This window comes from Manis pentadactyla, chromosome 12, assembly GCF_030020395.1.
Source record: "Manis pentadactyla isolate mManPen7 chromosome 12, mManPen7.hap1, whole genome shotgun sequence".
NCBI lineage: Eukaryota > Metazoa > Chordata > Mammalia > Pholidota > Manidae > Manis > Manis pentadactyla.
Genome location: NC_080030.1, coordinates 13,347,530 through 13,367,102, shown reverse-complemented (window position 1 = coordinate 13,367,102; position 19,573 = coordinate 13,347,530). Strand labels below are relative to the sequence as shown.

The following is a 19,573-nucleotide window of genomic DNA, read 5'->3' as shown; positions in this document are numbered from 1 at the left end:
GATCCCAGGGCGATTTGCTTACAGGGTAAAGCTGGGTGAGGAGGGGAGACCCGTGCCCTGGCCAAGATGGGCCCTGGGTGCAGGGGGACCCAAGCACCTGGGCACCAGGCTCCCAGGGACAACAGGGAAGGGATGAGTAAAGAAAGAAAAAGAGGGGTGAGGGGAGGGAGGAGGGAGGACGGAGGGAGGAGGGAGGAGGGGCAGGGGGAGGGGAGGGAGGACATGGGGTGGGGGAGGGGAGGAGGGAGGGAGGGGGAAGGGGGAGGGGAGGTGGGGGGAGGGGGAGGGGGATAGGGGGGAGGGGAGGAGGGGGAGGGGGGAGGGGGACGAGGAGGGGGAGGAGGAGGTGGGGGGAGAGGGAGAAGGGGGAGGGGGATAGGGGGGAGGGGAGGGGGATGAGGAGGGGGAGGAGGAGGTGGGGGGAGGGGAGAGGGGGGAGGGGGAGGGGAGGGGGAGGGGAGGGGGAGGGGAAAGCCAAGATAAATGCGGTGGGGGTGGGCCTGCTGCTGGCACCCACCACGTAATAAAAAGCCCCCCATTTCGACCAGCCCCGGGGGGTCCACGCAGCTGAGGAAGCAGCGGATGCTCGCGCTCTCTCCGGGCCAGGAGCTGACGTGAGAGCAGCGAGTGCCCTCCTGCTCAGCCGCCCCTTCCTCCTCCGCACAGGTTTTCCCAGATGGGGTGCGACCCAGCTGATCCCCAGCTGCGCGCCCTCAAGGACCCTCCCTTGCCTTCGGGGCACACGCAGGCCCCCATCGCCCTGGCTGGCCCAGGCTGCCTCAGCTCTTCCGCCTTCGCACATGCGGTTTCCCCGCAGGGACCGACCACCCCTCCTCTCTCCGCCTCTGACCTCCGCGTGCCGTCCGTGGTGGATGCCACTTGGAGCCTGCTGCTCCCCGCTCTCCACGCCCTCCCTCTGGCCAGGCCCTGACCCTACGGCTGGGTGTCCACATCCCGCTCTCCCTCCCCAGACCCAGGGCCCCTCAGGTGCGACCCGGATGGAGCTAAGTCTTCCCGGGGGCCCCAGCCTCACACAGCACAAAGCCTGAGGGTTGCTGACTTCAGCAACCTGTGGCTATGGCGCAGGGCTCAGCATGGGGAGGAGTGCGGCCAGACGGCCAAATTCAGTGCCAGGGAGGCAGGAGGCCCAGCTGGGCTGGCAGAGCTGGCTACAGAGGGTTAGGTGTCCAGGCAGCAGACCCAAAATAGGGTGACGAGAAATAGCTGCAGGCTTGGAAGCTGCTTCAGGTATAAATTTAGTGCAACTCTTAAACTAGCCCTGAGCCAAGGACCCCTAGACCCTGTTAAGTCCTAACCAGGGCTGCTGTTGCCTGTGGGGGGCAAGGAGGGGTAGGGAGAGAGGAGCGGATCCCCTCCACTGCCTAGAGCATCACTTCCAACTCATTTTAAGATCTTTTATAATCCAGCCCCCCGTCCCCACCCCCTCCCTGCCCAGATGTCCCCCTAACACCCTGAACTCCTCTTTCCCAAATTTGCTGCATTCTCACCTCTAGACCTTCGCCTGCGCTCTGCCCTCTGCCTGGGACACACTCCCTCCGCTGTGTGCTGGGCCTACAAGTCATGGCCCCAGCGCAGCAGCCTGGCCACGTGCCCTGCCCCCAGACGGAGCCCCTGCTCCCGCTGTGAGTCCTAGGTCCTTCCCTCCAGCCAGCCCTGATGCACGGGTCTGGGGGTGTGCTCTGTTCCCTCCATGCCGGGTCCTGCTGAAGTGTGGCTGGGTCCCTGCTGAGTGGTACCGGGCAGAGGAAGGGCATAGGTGAGTGTGTATGCAGTGACATGGTGCAGAGGCTGTGGCTGGCCCCCTGGAAGAGGAGCCCTGCAAGGCTCGTGCCTGGGCTTCTCTCTTCTGCAGGACCACTGGCAACCAGCTTTACAGAGACACCTCTGCCCCCCTCTCTCCCCTGAACCCCACTTGAATCGGCCCCTTCCCTGCCCCACCTTTGCAGGTGGGAGTCCTCTGACTCTCTCATGGGGGTCTCTCTGGGTGGCATCAGTCAAGCCAAGATCCTGGCCTTAGAGGTATCTGCCCAGTACACAGATCCAACCCCATCCCTCTCCTGCTCTAACACCGCATATGGCTCCCCACGGCCCTCAGAATGAAGCCTGAGGTTCACTTCTTGCAGAAGGCCCCTAACCTTCCTGAGTCCCAGTGTCCTCGCCTGGGTGTGGGGGGGTCCCAGGTCCCGGGGTTGCAGAAGGATCATATGTGCTGGGAGGCGAGCAGCTCCTAGCCCACATGGGCCCCCTGCCCCTTCTGTTACAGACGTCCAAGCATTTGCTGGGCTGAGGGTTCTCAGGACTGCTGGGGTTTGGGGCTGGGTCACTCTCTCTGATAGACGATGATGATGATAGATAGATGGATAGATAGATAGATAGATAGATAATAGATACAGAGATAAATGAATGATCTATTGATTGACTGATGATAGATCAAAAGATAGATATAAACAGACAGAGTCCCTCTCATGCTAAGGCAGGTTCCCCAGCCTTGGCACTGCTGCCATCTGGGGCTCCATGCGCCTCTGGGGGCTGTTCTAGGCATCGTAGGAACCTGAGCAGCATCCCTGCACTCCACCCATTTGATGACAGTGACACCCCTCACCCCCGCTGTGACCACAGAAATGTCCCCAGGTATCACCAAGTATCCCCAGGGGCACAGAACCACCCGACTCAGGCAAGTGCTTTTGGGCAAAGGTGACAAGATCCCCTCTGAGGCAAAGCCACAGAGAAGGAAACAGTGAAACAAGTGAGCCCAGGAGGTGATGTCAAAAGAGATCAGAGAAGGGGACAGTGGCTTCTCTGAGGACCTGTGGCCCAGGAAGAAAGGCCTGGAGGGGCAGGCAGAGGGGCTCCCCGGGAGGACACCCTCCACACCGTCCCCAGGACAGTAGCCCATGCCCTGTGGGGCTGCACCTCTGCTCCTCTTATATCCATGAGACCCTGGGCAAGTCACATGCCCACTGCAAGCCTCAGTTTCCCCATCTGAAAAAGAAGAGCCCTCCTGTGCAAAAAGTCCCTCTGGATACCAGGGCCAATGTCAGAGCACAAAAGGTTGGTTATAGACTTTAAGAGAACTGAAGGGCTTCCTTAGCTCAGCATCTGACAGCGGCTAAGGGAAGGAGGCCGGATTTGAACCAGGTCTGGCTTCCCACTGCACCCCACTCCCTCACCGGGAGAAACCATCGCTGTGCGTAGACCTCAGGAACAAGGACACTTCAAACCAGAAAGAAAGTGTTGAAACGCTCCTTCTCTGCCCACCTCCTCCTCGCCTTCTATCAGAGCATAGACAGCATGCATGAATTGCTGTAAATGACCACATTTCCAAGAAGAAAATGACAAGACCTTGATAAAAATAATTTCTTCCAAACCCAAGCCTTAAAATGATGAAGGAACACAAAGATCCATCCATCAACAGATACATGGATAAACAAAAGGCGGTGTATATAGACAGCGGAATATTATTCAGCCACAAAGAGGAACGAGGTCCTGACGCACAGTACAATGCGATAACCTCGAAACCATCGCGCTGAGTGCGAGAAGCCAGACACCAAATGCCCTGTGTTGTGTGACCCCATGCATATGAAACATCCAGAACAGGCGTGTCCACAGAGACAGAAAGAGGATCAGTGGTTTCCAGGGGCTGGAGGACGGGGATGATAGTCATGGGGACAGGGTTTTATTTTGGAGAGAAATGAAAATGTTTTGGAAGTAGACAGAGTGGTGGTTGTGCAACACTGTGAATGTACCAAATGCCATTTGAATTTTCCACTTTAAAAATGGCTTATTTCATCTCAATAAAAAGAGATGGATGAAAATAAAAAACAGAAGCATAAAAAAAATCCACCAGTGAAGCATTTGTCTATCCAGTTGGGGGCACCTGCTTTTCTCCACCTTGGGAAGGGGTGATGGAGTCAGCGGGGGCTCGGCCTGGGAGCCCCACGCACCGTCACGGACAATTTATCAGCACTGCAGGGGCCTCCTGGCGCTGGCGGGAGTGCAGAGCTCTGAAGAGTTTTCTGTCCGGGCTTTGAAAGAGGGCCAGGTTTTTTCCCGGAGCCGAGCAGTCTTGGGCCTGTTGTTCTCAGCAATCTTGGGGCCGCGTGTTAGCAGGAAACACGGCCAAGTAGGGCTTCCTGCGCGTCGGAGAGAGGAAGCTCCACAATGTTCTGGAAGGCCGGGTTAAAAATAACCCTGGTATATAAAGACAGTGGAGGGTCCCTTCTCTCCCTCACTTGCTGGGCAGGCCGGCTGGACGGCAGGCCGAGCAGGTGGTTTGGGGCCTAAGGCAGGCCAAAGCCCCGTCCCCGGGCCTGGGGGGCCGGGGAAAACACCAGCCAAGTTCAGAGTCCCGAGGCTGCCTCAGCCTGTGGGTGTTTCTGTTTACAATCGCTTTACTCCAGCAGAGAATGCAAACGGACAGGGGCCATGGCCAGAGAGGAACTCAGTGGGGCTGAGATTCCAGCTGTGCATGGCAGCCACCCAGGCAGGCGGGAGGGAGGGGGGCCATAGCCAGGGTTCGAATCCTGGCTCCGCCACCGAAGGCTGGATCTCAGCCTTCTCATCTGTAAAATGACACCAACAATTGCTTCTAAACTGTGAAGCTCTGGCAGGTGCTCTGTGAGGCCGAGCGATTACAGTTGACCCTTGGACAGCACGGGTTTGAATGGCGCCGGTTCCCATAGATGCTGAATAGTTTTTCAATGAATATATTGGGGAAAAAGTTTCAGAGATCTGTAACAATTTGAAAAAACGGTTTCTTTTCTCCAGCTTACTTTACAGTACGGATACAGTGAATAGTACGTAGAACATGCAGACTATGTGTTTGTAGACTGTTTATGTTATTGGGAAGGCTGTCAGTCAACATCAGGCTATTAGTCGTTAAGTTTTAGGGAGTCAGAAGTCATGCTTGGATTTTCGGCTGCTCCGGGGGGCTGGTGCCCCAAGCCCCATGTTGTTCAAGGGTCAGCTGTAGTATGAAGTCTTATTCTCTCCAGGGCCGTTACTTCCCTTGGCGTGGGGACAGACGCAGCAGGGAGGGCAGCCAGCACATGCTGTCACTGAGACCCATGACCACATGGCCACGTTGTGTCAGGGGGATTTTTCCAAGCCTGCCATTGGAGCAGCTCAGGACATTTTGCCTCAGCCTATCCCGCTCCTGAGCGAACGGCAGAGATCTGAGCCAGGGGCTTCCTGACGCCCCCGGCCCCCGTTCCTTCTCTTTCCTCCTTAGAAGTTAAACTTCGGGAGTTCCGACGCCTTCTGTGCGCTGGGCCGGGTGGGGCTGCCTACCCGTGAGGGGCTGTCGTGGTCATCGGAACAGTTCGGAGAATGAAGTCTTGCCAGCGTTTGGGGCTCCTCATCCGGGGCTGAGCCGCATCAATCCCGGAGGTAAAAGAACACACAAATGGCCGATATCGGGAAGGAGAGAGGAGACCCCAGGACAGATCCCACGCTATTAAAAAGTTGACAAACAAGGGCAAGTTATGGACAGTCTGATGCCAGTCAATGCAACGGCTCAGATGACATGGACAAATTCCTTGAAAGACACAAATTCCCAAAGCTCACTCTAGAAGAAACGGATCACCAGGGTAGCCCTGTATCTTTGAAAAAAACCGGAGGGGTGGTTGAAGATCGCCCCACAAAGAGAACTCCAGGTCCGGAGGGCATCGCTGGCAAATTCCCCAAACCTGTAGGGCAGAAGCTATGCCAGCTCCACACAAACATTTTCCTAAAACTGAAGAGGAAAGAAGGCTTCCCCCGACTCACTCAAAGGAGGAGGTGCGTCTGTGGAGCGCAGTAGAGCGCAGTGGGGCCCCTGGGGCTCCCCCACCCTCTCCCACCCCCAAAGAGACCCTGTGGCAAGGGGCTGTCCGTCTCTGCCATTAGGGTGGGGCCTTGCAGGGCTCAGGGAAATTAAAGAAACGTTTGCTCTCCAGAAATGTGATCCAGACGTGCCAGCTCCCCTGAAGGGCGGCTTTGTACCGAGTGTTGCCTCAATTAGCGCCCGACTCCGGCTGCGGCCTGCACGTGGCCGGCTGGGCTCTGAGGCCCCTTTCAGAAGCCACCGGCGCCCTCCACCCACTATTTTTAACTGACCAGTGATTGGCTGGGAGGTGAGAAGGGGCAGGGGGAGGTGGGGGAGGTCTGTGAGGCCGAGGGCCCAGCAGGCCAGCCTTCCACGAGGAGCAGCGCCCACAGGCCCAGGCAGTGTGGATGGAGGCTCCCAGTGGCCACTCTGACCCTCAGTGTCCTCCTTTGTCAAATGATGGCCTGAATCCCAGCAGGGGTTTTAATTCCAAAAGAGCAGGAAGCCGAATTCTATCATCCAGTTTCAGGGTCCTGTGCACTTGGTCTCTCTGTCTGCCCCTGTCCCTCCTTATTCTCCCATCTGTTGGTCTCTGAGTCTCTCTCTCCATTTCTCCCCCTCCCTGGGCTCAGGGTCACACACAGGTCCACGCTGGGATCACAGCAGGCGACGCTGAGTCCGTTGCCAAGCTTCCTTGACCTCACGGGCCTCAGTTTCCACTTCTGTACCAGGGGCACACTGATGGTCCCTGCTCCCCAGGACTCACAGGACCTGACATCTAAAATATACCCAGAACGGCTCCTGGAAGCAACTGTCCGTGCTCCCCGCTCTAGATTCTTCTGGGGAGCTGATCATCTGCCCAGGTTTCCTCCTAGCCAGCCCCTACCTGATTTTTTTTTAATTGTGGTATAATATACATAACATAAAATTTACCATTTTAAAGGGTGCAAGTCAGTGGCATTTAATGCACTCACAATGTTGTGCAACCATCACCAATATCTAATTCCAGAACGTTCCATGGCCCCAAAGGAGACCCTTCCCCATGACCATCCCCCCTCCCCAGCCCCTGGCAGCCACTGATCTGCTCTCTGTCTCCACAGATTTGGCTCTTCTGGACGTTTCATATAAACAGAATCACACAACACATGGCCTGGTGTGTCTGGCTTCCCTCACCCAGCGCGTGGTGTCGAGGTCCAGCGGAGTTGTAGCTCACTTTATTTCTTTTCGTGGCTGAGTCATATTCCACTGCGTGGATGGTCCACACTCTGTTTGCCCACTCACACCCTAGTGGGTCATTGGGTTGCTTCTACCTTGTGGCAGTTGTGACTGGCGCTGCTGTGTGCACAAGGATTTCTTGGAATACCTGTCTTCAATTTTGGGGGGATAGAGACCCAGGAAGGGAGCAGCCATGTCACATGGTGACTACAATTCAACTTTGTGAGGAATCCTGTCCTCTTTTGGCGCTGCCAGGATTAAGGCTGGACGTCCCATGCCCCGTGCGCAAGCCTGCTGTCCCCGGCACCCTGCGGCTGCCCGCCAGGAGGGACCCTCATTTCTCTCAGCCCTGGGCTCCCTCCTCTGTGCACCGGCTGTGGTGATAACTAAGGAGGTGACACGGGGAAGCCCGGCAGTGGCCTGGCGCCCGCAAGGTCCCACCCCCGGCCTCCCACCCCCTGCTCTCCATGAGTTTCCTATTTTTTCTTCAGTGTAGGGTTCACACAACACCGATAAACAATGGATAATTTTTGAGTGTGTCCCATTCCACCCACAATTTGGGATATCCTCATACTTAAAAAAACTATTTATCTAAAATTCAAATTTAACTGGGAATCTTGTATTTCATTTGCTCAACCTGGCAACCGGCCTTCGTGTCAGTCACTGCCCCCGGCCAGGCAGAAATCCCCCAAATCCCAGAAATCAGAGGCACCTCTGGGCATTTGGGGGCCCCAAGCGCCCAATCCACCAGGGGCCTGGACAGCCCAGATGCCCCCGATCCTCCATGGCTCCCTAGAGGAAGGTCTGGTGACAGAGAATTTGTTAAGACCCTGGGAAATCTTTGAAGGTCCATTTTGGTCAGATGACAGAATATCTAAATTTGTCCCAAACCCAGGCCGCCGGAAGGCCAGTGAGCAAAGGGTGATAAGCACCAGGTGACGCTGTGAAAAGACACCTCACGCAGGCCCGCCTCCAGGGCACCGACATCTGATTCACGCTTCCTTGTATTCACACCAAGCCGCCAGGACCGGAAGGTCTCTGAGAGGGGCAGGGGACAAGGTGACATTTCTCCTCTATTTTCCCCAGAACCTGGCTTGAGGCACGAGGCTTAGGACATGTGAGGTGACAACGTGCTAGGAAACCACTGCCATTGGCACCCACCTGGGACAAGGCTTAGAGGGAAGGCCACCTTCGCCAGGCCTGGTGGCATATCAGAGGCAGGAAGCCCAGAGCCCCAGTACTGTCAGGAGTCCACTGAAATGTCTTAATTTCCTTTAAAACTGGAAGAAGAACACTTAGAGCAGAAAAAATGTTTTTTTTCTTACCTTAGAGGGAAAAAATGACATTTTTAGGACCTATGAAATGCTATTAAATTATTTTAGCTTTTTTCAGTGGAGGAAGTACGTTGTCCCCTTCCAGGCAATATTGAGTACATGTTTATGCTAAGAAAAATGTGTTGTTTATCTGAAATTCAAATTTAACTGGGCGCTCCATGTTTTATTTGCTAAATCTGGTGTCCTGGCACTCTGGGGACAGCCGGTCTTCACAGCCCTGCAGAAACCTTGGACAAAAGCAAGTGGGCCTCGGCCCCGGGAAGGCACCCTGCGGTCGTGAGCTGCTCCTGCAAAGGTCAAAGTGGTCTTGTTACAGGTTTGCACTAGGAAAGCAGGAAAAAGCCTCTTTGTGCACGGACACGCGAGCAGCTGGGGGGTGTTGAGGGGACCGCAGGACCACGCATCTAGCGTGTACCCAGAGATACAGCCCGTTTCTCTGATGATGAAACTGAGGCTTGGAGAAGAGAGGCTCTAGCTCCCCCAACAACCTTTTCTGGGGCGATAGTTTTCTATCTTGCTGGTGTCCTGGGCCCTCATGCGATAGCTGTAGACGCTGCCTTGTAGATAAATGTGCCAGCAACTCGCCTTCCGTTCAGGGGTTCCACGGACCCTTGGGGGCTCACCCGACAGGGACAAACTGGGTCAGACCAGAGGCTTCAAAATCAGACCACCAAACTCCCAGCTCAGTGGGGAGCAGCTATGCCTCAGTCCCCCCCCACTGTGAACTGCTCCTGGGCCTCCAAGAGGGCTCCACACGGGGCACACCCACACACTCACACCCACACTCACATTCTCACACCCACACACACACTCTCACACACACACACACACACACACACACACACTGGACCGCCCATTTGAAAATCAAGGTCTGCACATCTACTCCTGAAAAGAAAAAAGAAAGGAAAACTCCGTCTTACCAGACATATTTTCAAAACCTGCCTTTTGAGTGGAAAAGTTTTTACATCTTAAGAAAACCCGACTGTCACATCGAGGTCTGCAGTAACTACGGGGCTGCTTGAGTGCCTGCAACCCTGTAAGAGAAGCAGCCGTCCGTCCTCCAGGGGACCCCAGGGCGGCCCTAGTGTGCGGGGTACAGGGCCAGGGGGCACACGCCGGCCGGTCTGCCAGGAGCCCAAGGAAGCCCCTGGAATCTCCCGGAACAGTTCCCCACGGTGGCCAGAAACCCGCTCCGTAGGGGCCGTGCCTTGAAGTTCCAGCTCTGCGGAACTTTGAAAACAAGTTGTTTTCTTGTTTCATTTTCCCTTTTCTTCTTCTTTTTTTTTTCCCTCAAATCACATGTGTTTTTGCACCACTGGAAACATTCACACAGATCGTGCCCGGGGCTCCAAGCGCGCTGTTCTGACCGAGATGTGTAAACAGCCGCTCCCCCCTCCTGCAGCTGGCGCTGGGGTGACGCTGGAAACCTTCTGGAGAGAAGAAGAAAGAAAAAAATAAAAAATAGGGAGTTTTCCACAGTCGGACTCAGGACTTACGTAACACAGACTTTATGCAACTGGCCCCTGGAAGCGGACCCGGCGGCCTCGTCCAGCTGCTGGGGCCCCGAGCGCGGCCCGGGGAGCTGCTGGCAGCAGCGAGACGCGAGAGGGGAGAGTGACTCTCTGGCGGGGATCCCCGACTCCTCCGCGGGAGTGATAACGGGAACGTGGGCCCCGGCGGGATGGCCAAGTACATATGTGAGATACGCTGGCGAGGCTGAGTTCTTGTAAACTGCCACCAATCTTCCGTGGAAACGTCTGCTCTCAGGGTGGTGAGGGGCAGGGACCCAGCCACAGGTGCGGGGGCGCACGGCGAGCCAGGGTTTGGTACTCACTTTCTACCGACGTCTCTTTGATCCTCTTGCGCTGCTGGGGTTGCACTTCGCCCTGAACACCTTTCCCATTCTACAGAAAGGGAAACCCGAGGTGCACAGAAAGGAGCCAGTGGCTTAGGGAAGTAGTGCACAGCTGACGCTGAATTTAGTATTTTCAGTATTTCCCTCAGGGGCCACCCGCACACCTTCCCTGGCGCAATTGCTGGAACCAGGACCGGATAAACTCATAACGCAGAGGCCACAGGTGCTCTGCGGCTCAGCTGTGTGTGGGATGCCTCGTTTCACAAAATCCTACCTGCAGCTGCATGATCAATGGCTGCCGCCCAGGCTGGGCCCAAGGCGGCTGAGCGATGGTCCCCAATACCACTCAGTGTTTGCCTTCTGCAGACCCTGTGTGCCATTGCTCTCAGGCAGCTGCGCTCCACTTAGAGGTGGCTGGTTTGCTTTCATAAATGCTCACTAGGCACAATCATCACTTTGTCAGTTATCTACAAAACGGAGGGCCCAGCCAATCCTCCCCCAAAGAAATAATACCATATGTCCTCACAGAAGAAGTAGAGCCACAGTATTCATGATGGCAGAAAAATAAAAATAAAAAAGGAAACAACCCAAATGGCATCAATGAATGAACACCATGAATACTATATTCATTTAATGGAAAACTATACACCCCTGAAAAGGAACAGCCGCCTGTTATATACAGAACATGGAGGAACCCTGTGGGCATGATGTGGAGTAAACATAGAGGAGGGTGTCACTGTGATTCCACAAAGCAACAGAGGGCAGAACTCATCTCTGGGGACAGAGGTCTGAGGTGTAGTTTCCCTCTGTAGCAGAGGGGGCCCTCAGGGCTGCTGCATGTTCCCAAGTCTTAAGCTGGATGATGGTCACATTGGCAAAGTCCACTGAGAACACACTTCAGCTACATGCAAGTCTTACCTTTCTTTGAAAGGATGGAACCGGCATTTATTGAGTGCCTACTGCATGCGTAAAAGGGCATGGATGATGCAGACCCAGCACCCCCACTGCCATCTCAGGGGTGGAGGGTCAGCCAGGAGTCTTCAGCAGAATCTTCCAGGCATTCGGAGCCTGCTAGCCCCTGTGCCCCAGGGAACCTGTGCACTATCTGAGAAGAAAAAAATCTATTGGTTCCCGACTCTGGGTGGGCAGAGGGATTCCGCAGAGGAGGGACAAGCCTTTGTGCTGGTCTTGTGGGGAGAAGAGGGATGCGTGGTACGGAGAGAAAATCGTCTTAGAGTCCCTGTGCTCATGGGGGCCACCACTGCTCCCAGGATGAGCTGTTGTCAGTGACAGTGGCCTCTGTGGGTGCTCCTTACACGCCGGGCACTGTACAGCCTCAGCCTCACTCTCTCTCCCAGGGCCCCCTTTGGCAGGTGTGGAAACAGAGGCACAGTGACTTACCTGAGGCCCCCAAACTGGACCCAAACATAAACACACCTCCCGAAGAAGCTGACAGGCCATGTGGGAACCCCCTGGCCAGCCCCCTGAAGGCGGTGGTGTCCCCACTGCCCGCTGGCTTCCTGCCAGGACAAGGTGTGTCTGGGAGCTGTCACCATTCACACGGCCTCCCCCAGTGGCCACCACCCTTAGCACCCGGCCTCTGGGTGCCCAGGACACGGGCATCACGGGATGCGGCCCTTGGATGGCCTCCAACAGGGCCTTTTGCCACCGCACATCAATATTGGTGAAAGGCCCTGGCAGTTGGCAGGCCAGCCCCTCAGAAAACTGCTCCACAAGGCCCCTTCATGAGGATAAAGACAATGGTGATGGCCGAGCGCCTCCGCAGTTGTCATGGGTAAACAGATGCCCCTTCTGTGCCCAGGCACAGGAGCAACACTGCGGCCCCTGCATTCTTGTCTTAGGGAGCCAGTCTGCCCGGATTCCTGTCGGGCACAACCTCGTACGCATGGGTGGGCGCTGTGTGTTGGGATATCGCTCCCTTGTTTAGGTTAGATTATAGGCACAGGTGAGGGGATTTGGGAAGATGCAATTAAGGCCCCAAATCACTGGATTTTGAATCCATTAGATGGGAGGTGATCTTGGGTGGGCCTGAGACAATCAGGTGAGGGTCTGAGTTAAATTTTGTGATGTCTGTTCTTTGTCACAACGTTTTCTTTTAATTAAAAAAAATTGTCTTGATCTATGTTGGAGACTGGAAACAACCCACGTGTCCATCAACAGATACACAGATAAACAAGAGGTGGTAGATCCATACAATGGAATGTTAGCCGTGAGATGGAACAAAATTCTGACACGTGCTCCAACACGGGTGAACCTCAAGGACACTATGCTCAGTGAAGTAAGTCGCAAAAGGACAAGCACGGTATGATTCCACTTACATGAGGTCCCCGTCATCATAAAATTCATAGAGATGGAAAGTAGAATGAGGGGATTGCCAGGGGCAGGAGAGGGGGATAAAGAATTAGTGTTTATCAGCATTTTATTAAAAATAATAATAATAAAGAGAGAAATGTGGTATCCACATATAAATCAAGTATAAAAATCAAATGAGTATTCATATTTGAACTGACTGTTTATAGTTCATAATGCATGAGCAAAACCGAAAGCTTCTGTGATGACTGCCCTTGTACTGTTCACCATGTAACTTATTCACTATGTAAGAATTTGTTCTCCATGTAAGAACTTGTTTGTTATGCCTCAGAAGATTGGAGACTGACGAAAATTAGGCTTGGGGTGGATTAATGATTGTGCATTGAGCATTGACTCCCCTATACAGAATTTTATTGTCGTTAACAACCATTTGATCAATAAATATGAGAGATGCCCTCACAAAAAAAAAAAAAAAAAGAGAGAGAATTAGTGTTTAACGGGGACAGGGTTTCAGTTTGGGAAGATGTAAAGTTCTGGAGATGGATGATGGTGGGATGGCTGCACAACCATGTGAATGTACTTAATGCCACTGAATTTTACATTTTAAAAGGGTTCAAGTGGTAATTTTTTTTTTTAGTGTTGAATTTTCATTTATTTAATATTTTCTTCTGTTCTTTGAGGGACTATTTTTCCAGTCATCTCTTGTTACTGTATTCTGCATGCTATGTTCTTTCCTTACATCCTTATTGCTTCAGATGTTTATAAAAATTATTGCTGTTTTTTTCTATTTATTAATGTTTTAATATGATATACAATTTGCCATCCAAATATTTTTGTAATACCACATTGACTTACCCTGCTAGATATATGGACTTTCTTATTTCTTTCTTCTTTTAACACCAGCTGGAGGGTTGTATTCTATTCTCTGCTTAGCTTGCTTATCTATTCAATTCTCTGTTTATCCTTCTCAACTGCTTGGTAGAGGTTGGATAGGACTTGGGGCCGTTGACGCTACATTGGAGAAAATTATACTTGTGCTTGTCTTTTGAAACTTCTCTAATGTAGACAAATCAGGGTATGCCCAGACTAGTTCATCATTTAAGGATAGCACATTTCTCAGGAGAGGTGGAGCTGGATTTTACCTTCTGGTTTTTGACCCTTCTTCCAGGAAAATAGGGAATAAAACCATTAGCATAGGGGCTGTTGGTTACTGGAGTCCACTTTCATTAGGGTGAGAGTAGTCATTCCTATCTGTCTTCCTGCAGCACCTTGCCTCCCCAGACTTGTCCTGTCCTATTAGACGATAGAAAACTCGGCTCCTCAAAAACCAAAAAACTTAAGGCCATGAATTTCCTTCAGCATCCCTGCCACAGTCCATTCAGATTAAAGAGTTTTGAGATAGTCCTTAAGAATGTTCTATACTTTTCTGCATCACAGCCTATTCTTGATTAATGGAATTGTGGTTTGGTTCCTGGCGCTGTTCTACATTTTTTTTTTTGAGAGGGCATCTCTCATATTTATTGATCAAATGGTTGTTAACAACAATAAAATTCTGTATAGGGGACTCAATGCACAATCATTAATCAACCCCAAGCCTAATTCTCAACAGTCTCCAATCTTCTGAAGCACAATGAACAAGTTCTTACATGGAGAACAGTGCAAGGGCAGTCATCACAGAAACTTTCGGTTTTGATCACGCATCATGAACTATGAACAACCAGGTCAGACATGAATATTCGTTTGATTTTTTACTTGATTTATATGTGAATCCCACATTTCTCCCTTATTATTATTATTATTATGTTCAATAAAATGCTGAAGTGGTAGGTAGATGCAAGATAAAGGTAGAGAACATAGTTTAGTGCTGTAAGAGGGCAAATGTAGATGATCAGGTGTGTGCCTATAGACTAAGTGTTAATCCAAGCTAGACAAGGGCAACAAAACATCCACGGATGCAGAAGATTTCCCTCAAAACGGGGTGTGTGTGTGAGGTTCTAAGCATCACCTCTGTTGATCCCCAATTTCTCACCTGATGGCCCCCCTGTGACTGTGCCTGTCTTAGGTTGTTCCTCCCTTGAGGAATCTTACCCGTCTCTGGCTAACCAGTCATCTTCCGGGGCCATACAGGGAAATGTGAAGTTGGTAAGTGAGAGGGAAGCCTTATTGTTTGAAAAGGTTAGCTTTTTACTTCTTTGCATATTTATGCCCTGTGGCTTCTATGCCCAGCATTTGTCTTGAGGTATCTTTACCACTTGGAAGAATTATGATACTCGGTAATTTCGATATGAGGCACGAATTCTACTTAAGGGTTATAATTAGGAAGGAAGAAGAAAAGCTATAGAAGTAGCAGACGGAAGAAAACATGGGAAGATTGATTATTTCTTTGACATATCTTCTTGTAGAGTAACACAAGCATGTATAGGTTTTAAACTACTAATTAAATTGCGCACACACATTAACATAATAGGAATACAGCTACATAACCAAAGCAGACCTACAATTACCAGCCATCTCCAGTGAAACCAAGAAAACCAGTTAGGCACCCTAGGCATTTGTGAAAACTAATCAATGATATGATGGATATTGTCTAACTGAATTTGAATAGTTTGAGAAAAATCAGACAAATTAAAACAACACATTCCTGGGAACTGTTCACATCCCATGTGTTCTTTTAACAGTAGATAGTCTGTAGTTGCAAGATTTTGGAGCGCTGCAACTTGCACTTCTCCTAATTCTTGGTTGAGTTCCGACAGTATAGATCCAGTCAAATTTGTTGTTTCACTGTATGCACAGGCCAGCTTAGATATCTCCTTCCTCATTCCCATGGCAAGTCCAGGAACTGGTGGGATGAATGCAGCTACAACTGCAACAGCGCCAGGATCTTTGTTGAACTTTTTTGATGATCATCTTCTGGAATGACACTTCCAGAGAATGTTGATGTTGGAAGTTCCTCTTCATATTGTATCTTAATTCATTTTCTGGGTGGCCAAATTAGGTTCTGATCCTCTGTATAAACACAAACAAACCCTTTGCCCACCCTTTGATATGCCCTTTATATCATCGTGAAGAACTTATTGGAGATCACCACACAGGAACTGTTTTTTTTTCTTTTTTTTTAAGAGAAAGGAATATAATCAGAAAAATGTACTTCCGTAGCTGATCATCTGACATCCTTTAAATGATCAAAATTAAGGATACTTAAAGCCTGCATTAATCGTTGATTTACAGTTAGTTTTATCCTATCAGGGAGTAATCCCCCTTTTCTTTTTTTTTTTTTGTATCCTTAATCTACAATTACATGAAGAATATTATGTTTACTAGGCTCTCCCCTATACCAGGTCCCCCCCCAAGCCCCTTTACAGTCACTGTCCATCAGCATAGCAAAATGTTGTAGAATCACTACTTGTCTTCTCTCTGTTGCACAGCCCTCCCCTTTCTCCCACCCCCCATTATGCATGCTAATCATAATAACCCCCTTCTTCTTCCCCCCCTTATCCCTCCCTACCCACCCATCCTCCCCAATCCCTTTCCCTTTGGTAACTGTTAGTCCATTCTAGGGTTCTGTGATTCTGCTGCTGTTTTGTTCCTTCAGTTTTTCCTTTGTTCTTATACTCCACAGATGAGTGAAATCATTTGGTATTTGTCTTTCTCTGCTTGGCTTATTTCACTGAGCTAATACCTTCTAGCTCCGTCCATGTTGTTGCAAATGGTAGGATTTGTTTTCTTCTTATGGCTGAGTAGTAAGCCATTGTGTGTATGTACCACATCTTCTTTATCCATTCATCTACTGATGGACACTTAGGTTGCTTCCATTTCTTGGCTATTGTAAATAGTGCTGTGATAAACATAGGGGTGCATCTGTTTTTTTCAAACTGGAGTGCTGCGTTCTTAGGGTAAATTCCTAGGAGTGGAATTCCTGGGTCAAATGTAAGTCTATTTTGAGCATTTTGAGGAACCTCCATACTGCTTTCCACAATGGTTGAACTAATTTACATTCCCACCAGCAGTGTAGGAGGGTTCCCCTTTCTCCACAGCCTCGCCAACATTTGTTGTTGTTTGTCTTTTGGATGGTAGCCATCCTTACTGGTGTGAGGTGATACCTCATTGTGGTTTTAATTTGCATTTCTCTGATAACTAGTGATGTGGAGCAACTTTTCATTGTCTGTTGGCCATCTGAATTTCTTTTTTGGAGAACTGTCTATTCAGTTCCTCTGCCCATTTTTTAATTGGATTATTTGCTTTTTGTTTGTTGAGGTGGGTGAACTCTTTATATATTTTGGATGTCAATCCTTTATCGGATCTGTCATTTATGAATATATTCTCCCATACTGTAGGGTACCTTTTTGTTCTATTGATGGTGTCTTTTGCTGTACAGAAGCTTTTCAGCTTAATATAGTCCCATCAAGTGGTAATTTTTATATTACGTATGTTGTATCGCAATTTTTAAAAACTGTGTTGCATTAAACTGAAGAAGTTAGACTTAATGAAAAAATGTTTTTTTTTAAAGAGGGTCTTGAGGTTGGAGACTGGAAGCAGCTGAGAGCCAGTGTCGTGGGCCTGGGGGAAGCTCACTGCCGGCTGCGTGGAGGCCGCGGCTAGTGGCCTCTGGGGGCCCAGATCCACTGGGGGCCTGGGAGGTCCCCGAGCCTCCGATGAGACCCCAGCCCAGCCAACAGCTTCAGTGCAGCTTTGTGGGGTCCTGAGCAAAGAGGTGATGAAGATCCTCTTCTGCAGCTCAGCCTGCTGGAACAGACTCTGTGCAGCACGGACGGGGGGCTGAGATGCAACAAACATTTCTCCCTCATGGGTCTTGAGGCCGACGGCCTGGGGTCAAGGTGCCAGGATGGTCAGCGTCTGGCATGAGCCACGTCCCTGCTGCAGATGACCGTTCTACCAGGGCACCACTGGGGCCTCACTCAGAGGACGGGGGCCCCTTCATAAGGGCACTGCTCCCATCGTGGCGGCTCCACGCTCCGGCCTCAGCACCTTCCCATGTGCCCACCTCTTGACACCACCGCACCGGGGCTTGGGATTCCAACACATGGATTTGGTGGGGGGAGGGGGGAGGAGGGGTCACATTCAGTCAGAAAAAATATGTTGTTTCCATCCACCAAAACAGAAAAAGAGAAAAGCCTCCTGGGAGGGTCCCTACATCCTCCAGGGCACAGCTCAGCTGGACGTGCCCACTAGGTGGCCTGGGAGAAGGGGCAAAGGGAGGCTTTCATAGCAGATGAAGCCACCTGCAGCCGCCTGGCAGGAGCAACCCAACTGGACCCATTCTCCAAGTCATTTTCCTTTTGCCCTTGACCCTCCTTTGGGGTCCCCACAGGCCAAATCCAACGGGGAGCTTCCAGTGCATTAGAGGCCGTGCTCCCGTATTCGATGTGTTCTAATAAAACCTTGTTTATAAACACAGACAGCTGGGCCAGGGACTGTAGTTTGGGACTCTTGACCTAACCAATTCCTACCCTTACTCCCACTCCCTCCAGGAGGCCCTCCCTGGATGCCCCTCCTGGCTGTGTTTCCATCATCCTAGGTTAAGAACCCTCGTACTAGATTGTAAATTCTTCCAGGCCAGGGGACCACGCCCCCCACCTCCAGTGCTTGGGACAGAACCTGTATACAGCAGATGCTTAAAAATGGATGCAAATCCAAAAAGAATAAAATACCTAGGAATAAACCTAACCAAAGAAGTGAAAGACCTATACCCTGAAAGCTATAAGATACTCTTAAGAGAAATTAAAGAGGACACTAACAAATGGAAACTCATCCCATGCTCTTGGCTACGAAGAATTAATATTATCAAAACGGCCATCCTGCCCAAAACAATATACAGATTTGATGCAATCCCTATCAAATTACCAACAACATTCTTCAACGAACTGGAACAAATAGTTCAAAAATTCATATGGAAACACCAAAGACCCCAAATAGCCAAAGCAATCCTGAGAAAGAAGAATAAAGTGGTGGGGATCTCACTCCCCAACTTCAAGCTCTACTACAAAGCCATAGTAATCAAGACAATTTGGTATTGGCACAAGAACAGAGCCACAGACTAGTGGAACAGATTAAAGACTCCAGACATTAACCCAAACATATATGGTCAATTAATATTCGATAAAGGAGCCACGGACATACAATGGGGAAATGACAGTCTCTTCAACAGATGGTGCTGGCAAAACTGGACAGCTACATGTAAGAGAATGAAACTGGGTCATTGTCTAACCCCATACACAAAAATAAATTCAAAATGGATCAAAGACCTGAATGTAAGTCATGAAACCATAAAACTCTTAGAAAAAAACATAGGCAAAAATCTCTTGGACATAAACATTAGCGACTTCTTCATGAACATATCTCCCCAGGCAAGGAAAACAACAGCAAAAATGAACAAGTGGGACTATATCAAGCTGAAAAGCTTCTGTACAGCAAAGGACACCATCAATAGAACAAAAACGTACCCTACAGTATGGGAGAATATATTCGTAAATGACAGGTACGATAAAGGCTTGACATCCAAAATATATAAGAGCTCATGCACCTCAACAAACAAAAAGCAAATAATCCAATTAAAAAATGGGCAGAGGAGCTGAACAAACAGTTCTCTAAAGAAGAAATTCAAATGGCCAACAGACACATGAAAAGATGCTCCACATCACTAGTTATCAGAGAAATGCAAATTAAAACCACAATGAGATATCACCTCACACCAGTAAGGATGGCTACCATCCAAAAGACAAACAACAACAAATATTGGCGAGGTTGTGGAGAAAGGGGATCCCTCCTACACTGCTGGTGGGAATGTAAACTAGTTCAACCATTGTGGAAAGCAATATGGAGGTTCCTCAAAATGCTCAAAATAGACTTACTATTTGACCCAGGAATCCCACTCCTAGGAATTTACCCTAAGAATGCAGCAGCCCAGTTTAAAAAAGACAGATGCATCCCTATGTTTATCACAGCACTATTTACAATAGCCAAGAAATGGAAGCAACCTAAGTGTCCATCAGT

At 50.3% G+C, this 19,573-nt stretch overlaps 1 protein-coding gene and 1 long non-coding RNA gene across 6 annotated transcripts in view; one reads left to right on the top strand and one right to left on the bottom strand.

Annotated features, from left to right (window-relative positions):
- The window catches only part of FAM32A (family with sequence similarity 32 member A), a 126,607-nt gene that overhangs the window by 82,405 nt on the left and 24,629 nt on the right, over nucleotides 1-19,573 (top strand). The gene's annotated exons all lie outside the window — the stretch shown is intronic.
- Nucleotides 7,506-19,573, bottom strand: part of LOC118907471 (uncharacterized) — a 28,045-nt gene continuing 15,977 nt past the window's right edge. For 2 of the 5 annotated variants that reach the window (XR_008992865.1, XR_008992864.1), the window contains exon 5: nucleotides 9,291-11,332. This is a non-coding gene — a long non-coding RNA (uncharacterized LOC118907471). Of the gene's footprint in view, nucleotides 8,664-9,290; nucleotides 11,333-19,573 lie in introns of those variants that run through there. The other 3 variants (XR_008992867.1, XR_008992866.1, XR_008992868.1) reach the window with 2 other exon arrangements.